The 11,740-nt window shown below is 36.6% G+C and overlaps 1 protein-coding gene across 1 annotated transcript in view; it reads right to left on the bottom strand.

The window, feature by feature from the left end:
* The window catches only part of ABCA13 (ATP binding cassette subfamily A member 13), a 169,538-nt gene that overhangs the window by 71,347 nt on the left and 86,451 nt on the right, over positions 1-11,740 (bottom strand). The gene's annotated exons all lie outside the window — the stretch shown is intronic.

Below are 11,740 nucleotides of genomic sequence, written 5' to 3'. Positions count from 1 at the left end.
ACAGCATAGCAGAGTGTCTGACAGATTTACCACCACAGGTATTTGTACCGTAGCAAGACTGAATAGCCTGTTCATTACAGCGCTCAAAGTCATGCTATATTTTATCAACACTTATGATTTGCCTCTTTATTTCCTTCCCTTCTGCTTATTGACAGCACTCTAAGCAGCATTTCCACATTCCATGTTTAAACAGTTACGTGTATGGAAGTTCTCAAATAACTTCAAATTAATTGTCCTTAGAACAGTTTTTTTTTTCTGAGTTAACAGAATTTTAATCCCAGACCCTTTGCATTGTTCTAACAGAGTATTTTTAGCCAAGGAGTGAGGTAAAGAGGGAGAAAAATTAATCAGATAATAAGCCAAACTTCTGACCATGGTCATCAAACAAACAGCTCAAATTCTGCACTCATTACTCTAGGTAAATACAGGTTAATCACCCTCAGTGCCTGGGAAGGTCATATGTCAAATTCTCCAGAAAATTACTCCCAGGACATGAAAAACAAGAAATGACCAGGAATAAACTTGATACATTTGAACTGTGTCACCTGAGAGCTCAGCATGAATACAGGACTGGTTTGGTGAATGAAGGATGAGCAGTGTATGCTGTTTATTTTGATTTAACAAAGCCTGTGATGTGGTCTCCCATAGTTGAATAGGCTGTGGAGGACAAGGCCCACTGGTTGGACTGACAGGCACCACCCTGCAGGTTGGGAACAGGGATACTGGATCCAACTGAGGAGCAGCTGATAGCTGGGGTGTCTCTATGGGCAAAGATGAACAAAGCACTGGCTAACAGTACCTTTTAACACAGATGTGTGTGCATACCTGCACCTGGAGGAGATCCACCCTGTTTGGAGTCATCTTTCTGTGAGGCACTGGGGACAAGGAGAGCCTCCTGGCAGCAGGAGCAGCTCTCTGGCAGCGCCTAAGAACCCTAGTGGCATCAGGGAGCAAAATCTCTGCTTAGGGAAAGGACAAGCTACAACAGGCACCAGCTGGTACCTGGAAAATTCTGATATCATAAGTCAGGAAAAGAAATTCCACTGTGAAGAAAACAATCAAAACTCAAGACTGGCCTTGACATGGCACTAAGTAACCTGCTCTTAACATGCTTGACCTGCATTTTCAACAACAATATTCTGTGATTTTAACAGACTATAATTAATTAATTTGGCAGTTATTTTGGGGGGAGGGCAAGGGGGGAAATTCCAGTATTTATTCCTTTAACTCCACAACTGAATTTTTTTCTGTTTTCCCCAGAAAATCCCACTGAGCGGAAATTCTCTCTTTAAGACATTCTAATCACTGCCATAGCTTGCTAATTTGGCAGCTAACACAAATGGGATTTAAGGTTTTGAATCTGTGGAGAGAAAAAGTAGCTTCTGAATTCAGATTCTGATTCAGCTTACAAGTGCTCTGATCAAGAAGGGTTACATTTTAGGCTTGGAATTTTTTGTTCTGTAAATTGGAGTAGGACACACACTTGTTAAGAATTTTTTTAAGAAAACTTCTTAGAAATGCATTAAGTTCTTCATATTATCATGGTAAGACTCTCAATAGTTGTCACGATACAGAAATTAAAACACTCAGAGGCAGAAAAATTTTCAAGGTAGTAGTGTTTTTAGACTAGCACACACCCAAGTAAGTGCTTCCAGCTCAACATCCCTGAAATTGTAAAGTATACCATCTCTCATTCATCTATGTAGAAAAATGCCAGAAAAGAAGCACAGAATTCAATATTTTCTGTAGTCCCAGACCACATTAACATGATATGTGAATGAAAGAGTCTTCAAAATATTTGACCCTTTGCATCTCTGAAAGGCAACTATGACATCTACTTTCTGGGGACAGAAAGGGAAATCAAAGCTGTCAACCATTCTTTTTTTCTTGACAAACAGAGCAGAGATAAATTATAACAACTTAATTCAGATTGCCAAAGGAACGGAAACTGTCACCATGAATATAAATAATTGTCCTTTTTGTTCAATATCCTGACTCTTACTCAATATTCATAATGCCAATGAGCTAGGACACATCCCAAGAAGATGCAATAAAACATTATAGTGGAAGTATATGTTTGACCGTTTAACTGAGGCACTTTAAAGTGATTTATCTTTTCTAAAACATCATATGTTTATTGGTTAAAATTCGAATTGAAAAGGGTGTCAAATATCTTTCTGAAATATCTTAAATTTCCATATTTGTGACCTTGACTTCCATCATTTCTTTGTGTCTCAGGTACAAAACAAAATTCTTGTATACTTGTTTTGAATTTTTTCTATTTGATGATACTGGATAGGCTCTTAAATCTTGTTTTAGGAGACAGGTTATAGAAGTTTTCAATCCATTTTCTGCATAAATAATCCCATCCTTTCATTCTCCTCTAATAAAAATCTTTATACTCCTAATCAACCTTGCTGCTTGTCTCAAATCCTCTTATATTGACACTGTGTCAGTCTGAAGATATAATGTGTTCAATTCAGCTGTCTATCAGATGTGGAAACACTACTGATTTATATGTTATTATTATATATGCTTGTACTGGTCAACTTGTTTTCTTTATGCATCATATCACTTCATCTGACTGCAGCCACACTGCGAATAGTAGCCTGCATTGGGCTTTCCATAATAGACTCAATATGGCTTTCAAGATTCCCAAGGTATTAAATCACTCTTTCAACTAGAACCTACAGCATTAATTTTTGCTTCATAAAGCTTCTAAGTAATTCACCACCAACATCTGCTATGTATGTCAGGATGCATAAAAACAGCATACATTTATGGGAAAACAGCTTCTGATTATCACCGAGAATGATAAAGGCTAGAAGACAAGACCAGCTGACCTCTCTGTTATGAAGTCAATTTTTATGCAGAAAGCTTATGAAAATATCCTCATTAATAATTTAGATCACAGAATTAAAAACCTGACCCAAGTGTTAGGAGCTGTCTTGCTTGACTTACAATTGCAATTATCCACCAGAAGTGCAATTATGTTCACAATTAACTTGTACTTCCCAATTCATCCAGACTCTCCTTCGTATTACAGACAAGACTTATGCTAGTTACCAATATATGTAGGTTAATATGAGGTACAGGGAAACAGAACAAGGCCTTAAATCCAGAAACAAAAATTATCAAAATCCTTGCCTATAGACTACTCTAGAATTAGGAGAAGAAACAATTATTGTAAAAGTCTCTAACTTGGTATTAGATGATCCTTTTCTCCTTTATTTTTCATTTCTAGAAAACAATGTAATTCTAATGTTTTTTCAAGGTGCAGAAGGAAAGATGGGCTATGCAATAGATAAATTAATAGCGAGGAGCATACATTTTCAATTCTACTTCTGTCACTTTGGCATTTAGGCAAGTCAATTAGAGGAGGTCCAGATTTTAGGAAAGTAATACCAGGAGCTGCAATACCCTGGCAAAACAGGTGAGCTAGCTCACATGAAGCTGGTTGCATTCGGAGGCCGCACGTATTTATTGGTTTATCAGAAGTTTTGTGCCAATAAATAGTTCTAAGCTGAGCAAGTGAACTGAAATCACTCTGCATTTCAGCACACGCCATACTGGCCCAGAGGCAATGCTAGCCCACCAATCTGTGCTCAGCCTTTCATTAGAAGATATAAAAATGTCCTTCCTCTTCTTGCACATTTTTTTACTCGTTACAAAAAAAATTATTATTGTATTGATTTTCTTTCCAGGAGGATTTTGAAGACCAATTTTCATGTGGAGAATATGAATAAAAGGCACTTTGATGGTGCAAAGTGTAAAGGGAAGGCATCTTTCATACAGTGACAGATCCACGCTTATATCTAATAGAGTAATGAGTTCTCTCTATCCAAAGCTGATCAGAAAAATATTTACTTTGGGGAAGAATTTCACAAGAGAAGTTCCCTTGGGGCATTTTTAGATATAAATCCTCCTATTCCTCCCCTCAGGCTATTTTTAATTTTAGGCATTGTGAATATTTTTTCTAAAACGTTGATTCAAATTGTTTCCATCTTAAGAATTTCCTGACGAAGATTTTCTCCCTGCTCCATACATATTGATTAATCCAATTAGGTAACATTTTTGAAGGCAAAATATGTAGGGCTTTAATTTAAAATTTAGCTTTACATTCTGAGTGCCAGATCCAAAAATACTATTCGCCATAGGTCTGAAGACCTTTGAGACAGAATAATAGAAATCTAGGCAACTGTAGAGTTCATCAGTAGAATTAACATGTTTTAAAGCCAAGGAATTGGTGTCTGTCACTCCCCAATCTTATAAAGAACTCCCTCCACAACTCAGATCTCCCAAGCCCTTTTCCTCAAGCCAGACAGTTGACTGATTAGACAATTTCCTTCCTTTATCTAAGATATTATTCTTGTTCAAGATCTGACACGCTTAATATTTTATCACACTGAAGACCAGTGAAAGGATAGCTTGAACAATACATCTGGTTCCTATTGAAAAATCAAGAACCAGCATAACCAGAAAAATGTGCTGCATACTCTCACTGAAGAAACCCCAACACCCAAATCTCACAATCTAAAACCCTGTCCCTAGAAAAACTACTAGCAAACTCATAGAGGAACCTCTTTAAGCTCTTTATTATTTTTTATTTCCTAGAATAATAAGGAATATGAACAAAAGTTCATTTGTACACAAAAAGCTTAGGAAAAGAATGGGGCAAACTTCGTTCAAACTGATCACTTTATTTAAATGAAATGCATCCTAAAATCAGACCTAAACACAGTAGGAATGATCAACTCCCAGCCATGTGTAAGGGGGTGAAGAACTGGTAGGATACAATTGCACTTAAATCTCAGAGGGAGAAATGCTTTACAGTACCCTCACACTTGACACATTGGAGAGGAGATATATCTGACTTTCACTAGCTAAATGAAAGACAGAAGTGTAAAGTGAGTTGGTGCAAAAGAAAAGTTAAAACATCCAAGTGTTAGAGAGCAAAGAGCCTTCATCCATAAAATAATTTTCTTTACTCTGACTTGCTGCATTGTTATTCAAGCAGTGACAGAGGTGTATCTAAGCAAAAGCATTTGATCCTGGACATCACTCTGCAGCCAAGATTTTAATCCAGGTTTGTCATAGGGTGTAAACACATTGTACAAATAACATAAGGCACACAATTAAGTGCCAGTGGAAAATACATGTCCAAAGAAGGACAATGAATCTGATGAAGGGCCTGGAGCACAAGTCTTATGCAAAGTGGCTGAAGAATCTGGGGTTGCTTAGCCTGCAGAAAAGGAGGCTCAGGGGGGACCTTATCATTCTCTACAACTCCATTAAAGGAGGCTGTAGCCAGGTTGGGGTCAGTCTCTTCTCCCAGGAAACCAGTGACAGGACAAGAGGAGTCCTAAACTGCAGTAGGGGAGGTTTAGATTGGACACTAGTAAGAATTTCTTCTCAAAAATTGTGATGCAACGTTGGAATGGGCTGCCCAAGGAGGTTGTGGAGTGACTGCCCTGGAGGTGTTTAATAAAAGACTGGATGTGGCACTCAGAGCCATGGTCTATTTGATATGGTGGTGTTAGGTCACAGATTGGATTTCATGATCTCAAAGGTCTTTTCCTACCTAAGTGATTCTGTGATTCTGATTCTGTAAATTTTTTAACCAAAACATGAGCTCCACTCATACTATTTTGTTGGGAGAGGAGGAACTGCTAAAACAAGGAATTTTCAGCTTAAAGTTTCACATGAAGCATGACCCATACAAACACTTCAAGCACCAATCTAAAATACTCCTCTTGAACCTTAACCCTACCATGGGATAGTTTTCAGATAGGTAACTAGCAGACTGGGAAATAATTACAATTAGGACTAATTTTTGAGTACTGAATAACCCAATTGAAAAGAATACATTAGGATATACAATGAGATAACTCTAAATAACCTAAATAGAGTACATCACCTAGATTCTCAAGAGCTCATTAAATACAGCAAATGACTATACCTATCCCCCAAACTCTCCAGCTTTTGTAGAGTGCACTAAGTGAATTTGATCAGAGTCCCTACCTGAATCTACGTTTTCAACATCCAACCACCATCACACTATGCTGCTGCAAAGGATCTACAAAATAGTCAGAACACATTTTAAGTGTAAAAAAGAATACAACTCAAAGTCTTTATTTTGTCTCCAGGCATAGCATAGCCTCATTCACATTATGAATATCATCCTTTAATTTCAAGAACTTGTGTTTTCTCAAAGGTAGAGCATACTAGAGGTATGAACAATAGATAAAGAGAGAAGCACCACTGAATGCAAGGAAAATATTTCTTCACAATTATACAAAGTAGATTAAAACTAAAAATTAGATTCTAGTTTTCCCTTCCTTTATATGTTCACAATCACAACTACTTATAGTCGACATTATAATTCTATTATATGAAATGTGAATTTAAGTATCTGAAACACCCATTCAAGACAGAAAGAAGGTTAGCCAGCCTCTTTAATTAATACACAACTAATATATGCCTACAGAATTTCCTGACTGTTTTAACCCTCTATTTAATGCAAGAATATTCAATCTCATATCAATGCAAAAAAAATTAAGCTTTGTCATCACTCATATTAAATAGCAGAATATCTTCTAAAAGTGCCACACCATGCACCACATGTGGGGTAGTAGATAAAAACTTTAAAACAGATGTGCATCACAATCACACTCTAAATGTAAATTTGAGGAAGCAAGAAAGTCCAAATGGCATTTAGCAAATAAATTTAGCAAATAAATAAAATAGTCAGAAAGACAATGATCTGAGACCTCTGCTGCAGATCTGCTTTATACTCATGCCTTCCCAAACCTATTTTTCTCTTTTATCTACTCATTGCATTCAGTCTTAAAACTAGACTGCAAGCTGTCAGAGGTGGTAAGGACCTGGGTTTTTTATTCTTACTATTAGTCTGTGGGGTGGCTGGAACAACAGGGCATGACTTTAGATTGGGTTTCCAAGGCACCGTGCTTCATACAATAAACAATAGGTACCACTAAGAAAAATCTAGGAAAAAACAACACCCTTGTGTTGTTGTTTTTTGTTGCTGCTCAAGTGTGAGCTGGTGTCAAAACACCCCTTGTTGTTTTTACTAGTGTGGAAATGGGCAGGGATGTAGCCATAGCAGAAACTTGACTGAGCATATATTTATTTGGGAATGTAACACTTCCAGGTTATAAAAGCACTGTCATTACTTTTAATGAAGGGAATTAATTTTCTAGCGCAGAATACTTTGTTTCTTTGCCCTCTCCAGCCGTAAGAACACAGACAGTACATGAGCATAAAGAAATGGGAAACAATGGTGGTGTCTTCCCATTCATCACCCTACAGATGCCGTGGAGAGACAAATACAGTTGGTACACTGACAGGCAAGCTAATCTGGTGAATTAGGCCACCTAAGCTAGTCTGGGCTGGCGGCAGAGGAGGGCACACTACTGAATGCACTGTTCCAATAATTCATAAATATAGGGTTTCAACTGTTTCTACATTTTTGATGCCTAAAACGACCTCTTTTGATCCATTTTCATGTTTTTTTCCTGCTTTGCCATATTTATATCTCTTCATCCTAGTTGGGATTTTTGTCATCTTAAACCACACTGAAAAAGAAGTTGGAATTAAACACCAAGTATTTTTATTAGACTTGTGTGGTGAACTCTACTGTGGCCAGGACAACTTCATCATTATGGGATGGGAATATTCTTTGGAAATAAAACAAAAGAAAAAAAAACAAAAAACCACAAACCAAACCAAAAATGAAAACACAAAACAAAAAACCCAAATATTCAGTCAGGTAGACAGGCTATCATGTCTTGGAAAAGAAAATTACTACAGATTTGAAACCCCGAAGTCTCTGATTTTGAGTTTCTGTATGGTTAACTTGCAACATTAACAACTATGCTAATTTCAATTTCCAGGACATAATTTTGCAAATAGATACCCTTTTATTGCAGTACTATCTCCTCTGCCGTGATGCGCCTGCAATGAATTGCCACATGGAGGAGGAGACAAGTAAAGGAAGAGCTGAAAAACAAGCACAGACTGTGGCTACAACATGGAAGCCTAGTTTCACCTTCTGTTTGTACTCTTTGAAGGTACAGCAGTAGAACAGAAGCACAGACTGTTAGAATTGCAAAAACATATCCCAATCCATTTAATATATATAATATCTATGTCAGACTTGGCCAAGAGAAAGAATACATTTGTGCATGCACAGGCAAACAACCATCAGATAAATCTTGTGCACTAGAATATACCCCCTTATAAGCAGCACACTTATTGAGGTTGGTTCCTCTTCTTTCTGTAAATCAATACTCAGTTGTTAGAATTTAACCCACTGAATTCAACCTATAGACTCAAGTTACAACATTTCAAGATTGAATCCAATGCAGCCCATAGGGCTACAACTCACGGTACTTTTGCTGTGTTTGGTGAAAAGCTGGTGGAAAGGCAGGACAGCAATAAAATCTGAACTTTGCTCAACCACTTCCCATAACATTATGTGTGAGACTCAATGCTAAGTACCATAGCATTTCCAACTAGACAGATTAAACAGAGCAACAGAAGAAACAACTATGTATTCTAACCAGGTGTTCTCAAACACTTCCCACTGGTTACTGCCAGAAAGGGAACTTTTAGACAGCAATTGTCTATTGTTGTACTACAGATGGCTTCTGTCATGCAGCTGCTCAGTTTGCCATGAGTGGCCTTTGAAAACACTGTGTACAGCACTCTGGAAGAAGCCTTTTGGAATTGCTCAGAGAAAACTCAGACATTAAACAGAGGAAACAACTTCAGCAGGGCTCAGATTTCGCATGACAGACAAGGACATTCTGACTCACTTTAACTTTCATAATTTTTGTAAGTATTATCTTAATACAAACAAAGTACTTGGTCTAAAATACTGCAGCTCTTATTATCAGGAATATTTTAGACCATATCTCTACTGGAGTTATTCTATTAATACAAAAATCATATCAAAGTTTGTGCAGGGAAACAATTCAGAACTGAAAGTTCTGCAGGAGGCATGTTTTATTCAGACCTGAAGGTATAGCAAACTATTGAAAAAATGTGTTTGATGAATAATCTCATTCCTCAGGCATTCAGGTATCTCATAAATAGTAGTATTAAACAACTTCAAGGATCTGGATTAGCAGAAATGACAGCTTCATTTTTTTCTAATGTCTCCAATGAATATGGTAACCTAAATAAACTGTAAAATAGATTTAGAGACAGATAGAAAAAAAATTACATGGCTAAAAATTTCCACCTATACAGAAGTCCAACACCAGGTCTATTATAATGACGTCCCACTTATATTTCAAATGAGGAATTGGCTAGCAACAGTGTAATAAGCATCTTGTATCACCCTGTAAAAAGTGTACCATATGAAAAGTTGGCAAAAAAAGGGTAGTCCTAAGTGCTCCACATACTGCCCTTCATACTGAGGCTACTTTACATGTTGTCCCTGTAACTTCTAAATAAGTTTTTTTTTTAGTTTTGAGGAAAACAAAAAAAAAAAAAAAAGATGCAAAAAAACAAAAAACAACAAACAAAAAACCCGACAACAAAAAACCCCATGTAGTACTGCAGAATGTTGCTAGTATTGAAAAAAAAAAAGTGTGAATATTGCTGAAGTCTTTGTGGGCTTTTGGTGCACAAAAGCAATGTTTTAGCAATAGAGCAGAGATAACAATTTCACCAAAGGAGATACTTTTGAGAAGGAACTGGACAGTTGAAAATCTAGTTTCATGTAGAAGCATCAGCCTCAAAGAGAGTCTTACTAGCACAACTAAGATGCAGAGCACACCTTCTACATATCTACGGTATTTACTCAATAAATGAGGCAAGATGTTAGGAAGATTTCCTGAAACCCCTTCCCTAAGCAATGTTCTGTTTCAGAATGAAAAGTAAGCATCTTACTCTTGATAAGCATTTCTTTAAAAAATTGGTCATTTACATTACTTACATAATTGAAGTTAAAATACCTGTGTTGCTAGCGCAACAGCATTAATAAAGCAAAACTGTTTTAAAATACTTGTATGCATGTGTGTACATACACACACACTTTCTTCATCTGTAAAAATATAAATACACAAAAAGATCTATAAAATATACACTCCACTTGTAAGCTCAAGCAAGGCAAGACACCATCAGAATTTACTTTCCATATAAAACCTTAAGACTAGCTATTAGCAACAAATACTTTCTGACACCATATGTTTGACTTTCCGTTGATTATCTAAGTGAAAATTTTGTCCAACACATAGGCCCCATATTACGGGGGAGAGAAATAATAGCTTATGTGGAATATGAGGTGTGAGGAAGGCAGGTAGGGTTAACCTAACTTCATGTCTCTGAAATAGTTAGTTATAAACAGAGACACTGATGCTTCATGTCTACAATATTCATCTCATAAATCAAATTACATTTTGCAATATGGAGTACTGAAGTAATTCCTAGGTTCTTTTATGCAAATTTTAGAGGGAATTGAAAGTAGTTATCTCCATTTAAAAATGAATGTTAAAATATAACTTCAAGGATATTGTAAAAATCACTGTCAAGTCTTTTTATTTTTAATTACAGTGAACTCAATTAGTCATATTGGATTAAAAGGTCCTGTTTAAGAATAGAAGAAACCACTTGATCATCTACCAAAAGACATCAAATTCCACTCTGCTGTTCATGTGCAGAAATCAATAACACCCTTTACTGTAGCATATTTTCTGCAAAGACCCAAGTCTTGCGCCAAATGCACCAGGAGAAGCAACACACTTCCCTGGTAGAATAACTCCAACTGCTAATTAACTCTTGCCTGTCTTTAGATTACAGCTATTTGCTTAGTTTTTGCTTCCTTTATTTAATTTCTCTCTTCTGCTTAAATAAAAGGTAGAATTATACTTTAACAGATGTATTCTCCATGCATTAAAAAAAATAGGATCTTTAAGCAAGCCACATCTCTATCTTATTTTTGATAAACTACGTTAAAGGAGCCCTGATGGTGCCTTTATAAGGACTTCACTGCCAACCTCCAAATATTAATTCTTCTCTGCTCACTTTCTGATTCTCAATTTCTTCCTAAAGTCATTAAAACTTAAAAATGTGGACAAAAAGGTTGTACTAGCATTGTAGCATCAGTCTCATCAATTTTGAATGGATAGTCAAAATGACCTCTTCGCAGCATTTTGTACATTCAGCTCAAATATAAATCACCTTAGCTGTCTTAAAATGCTTCTCAACCAGGATCAGCAGATAACTCAGTCAGTGTTTTCCAGAATACTACTCCCCATCACACAGACATGCCTAGCATTGGGCTTAATTAAAATACCCTTTATTTAAAATGGATTCAGCTTTTCAAGTGATCTAACTCAGTCCTTAGGACTGGTCTCACTTATCACCTTTTAGCAGTTGTCTTTCTTTTTCATCAGCAAGGTTATGTTTACTTCAGCATTAGTCATGAAGATAATTAAAAGGCAGAGTTGAAACCCAGCTGAAATTCACAAAAGCTCTTCGTTTTGATATTTCACTATTAACAACTGATTTTTGTTAGCTACAATTTCTTAGTAAATTAGCTTTTAGCTGAGTTTTATGAGTACTGTTGATCTCACCAATCCTAACAGGAGCAACATCACATTTGGCCCAATATGGTTCAAACTGGCTAAAACACCAGCTGCTTCAGAGAAAGGGTTAAGCAACGTTGAAAAGTAGTTATGCATCAACCTGCTTCCACACCCACACTTTCAGA

The sequence above is a fragment of the Geospiza fortis genome, unplaced genomic scaffold (genome assembly GCF_000277835.1).
Source record: "Geospiza fortis unplaced genomic scaffold, GeoFor_1.0 scaffold1257, whole genome shotgun sequence".
NCBI lineage: Eukaryota > Metazoa > Chordata > Aves > Passeriformes > Thraupidae > Geospiza > Geospiza fortis.
The sequence above is the reverse complement of the archived record's forward strand: the minus strand, read 5'-3'. Positions and strand labels throughout refer to the sequence as shown.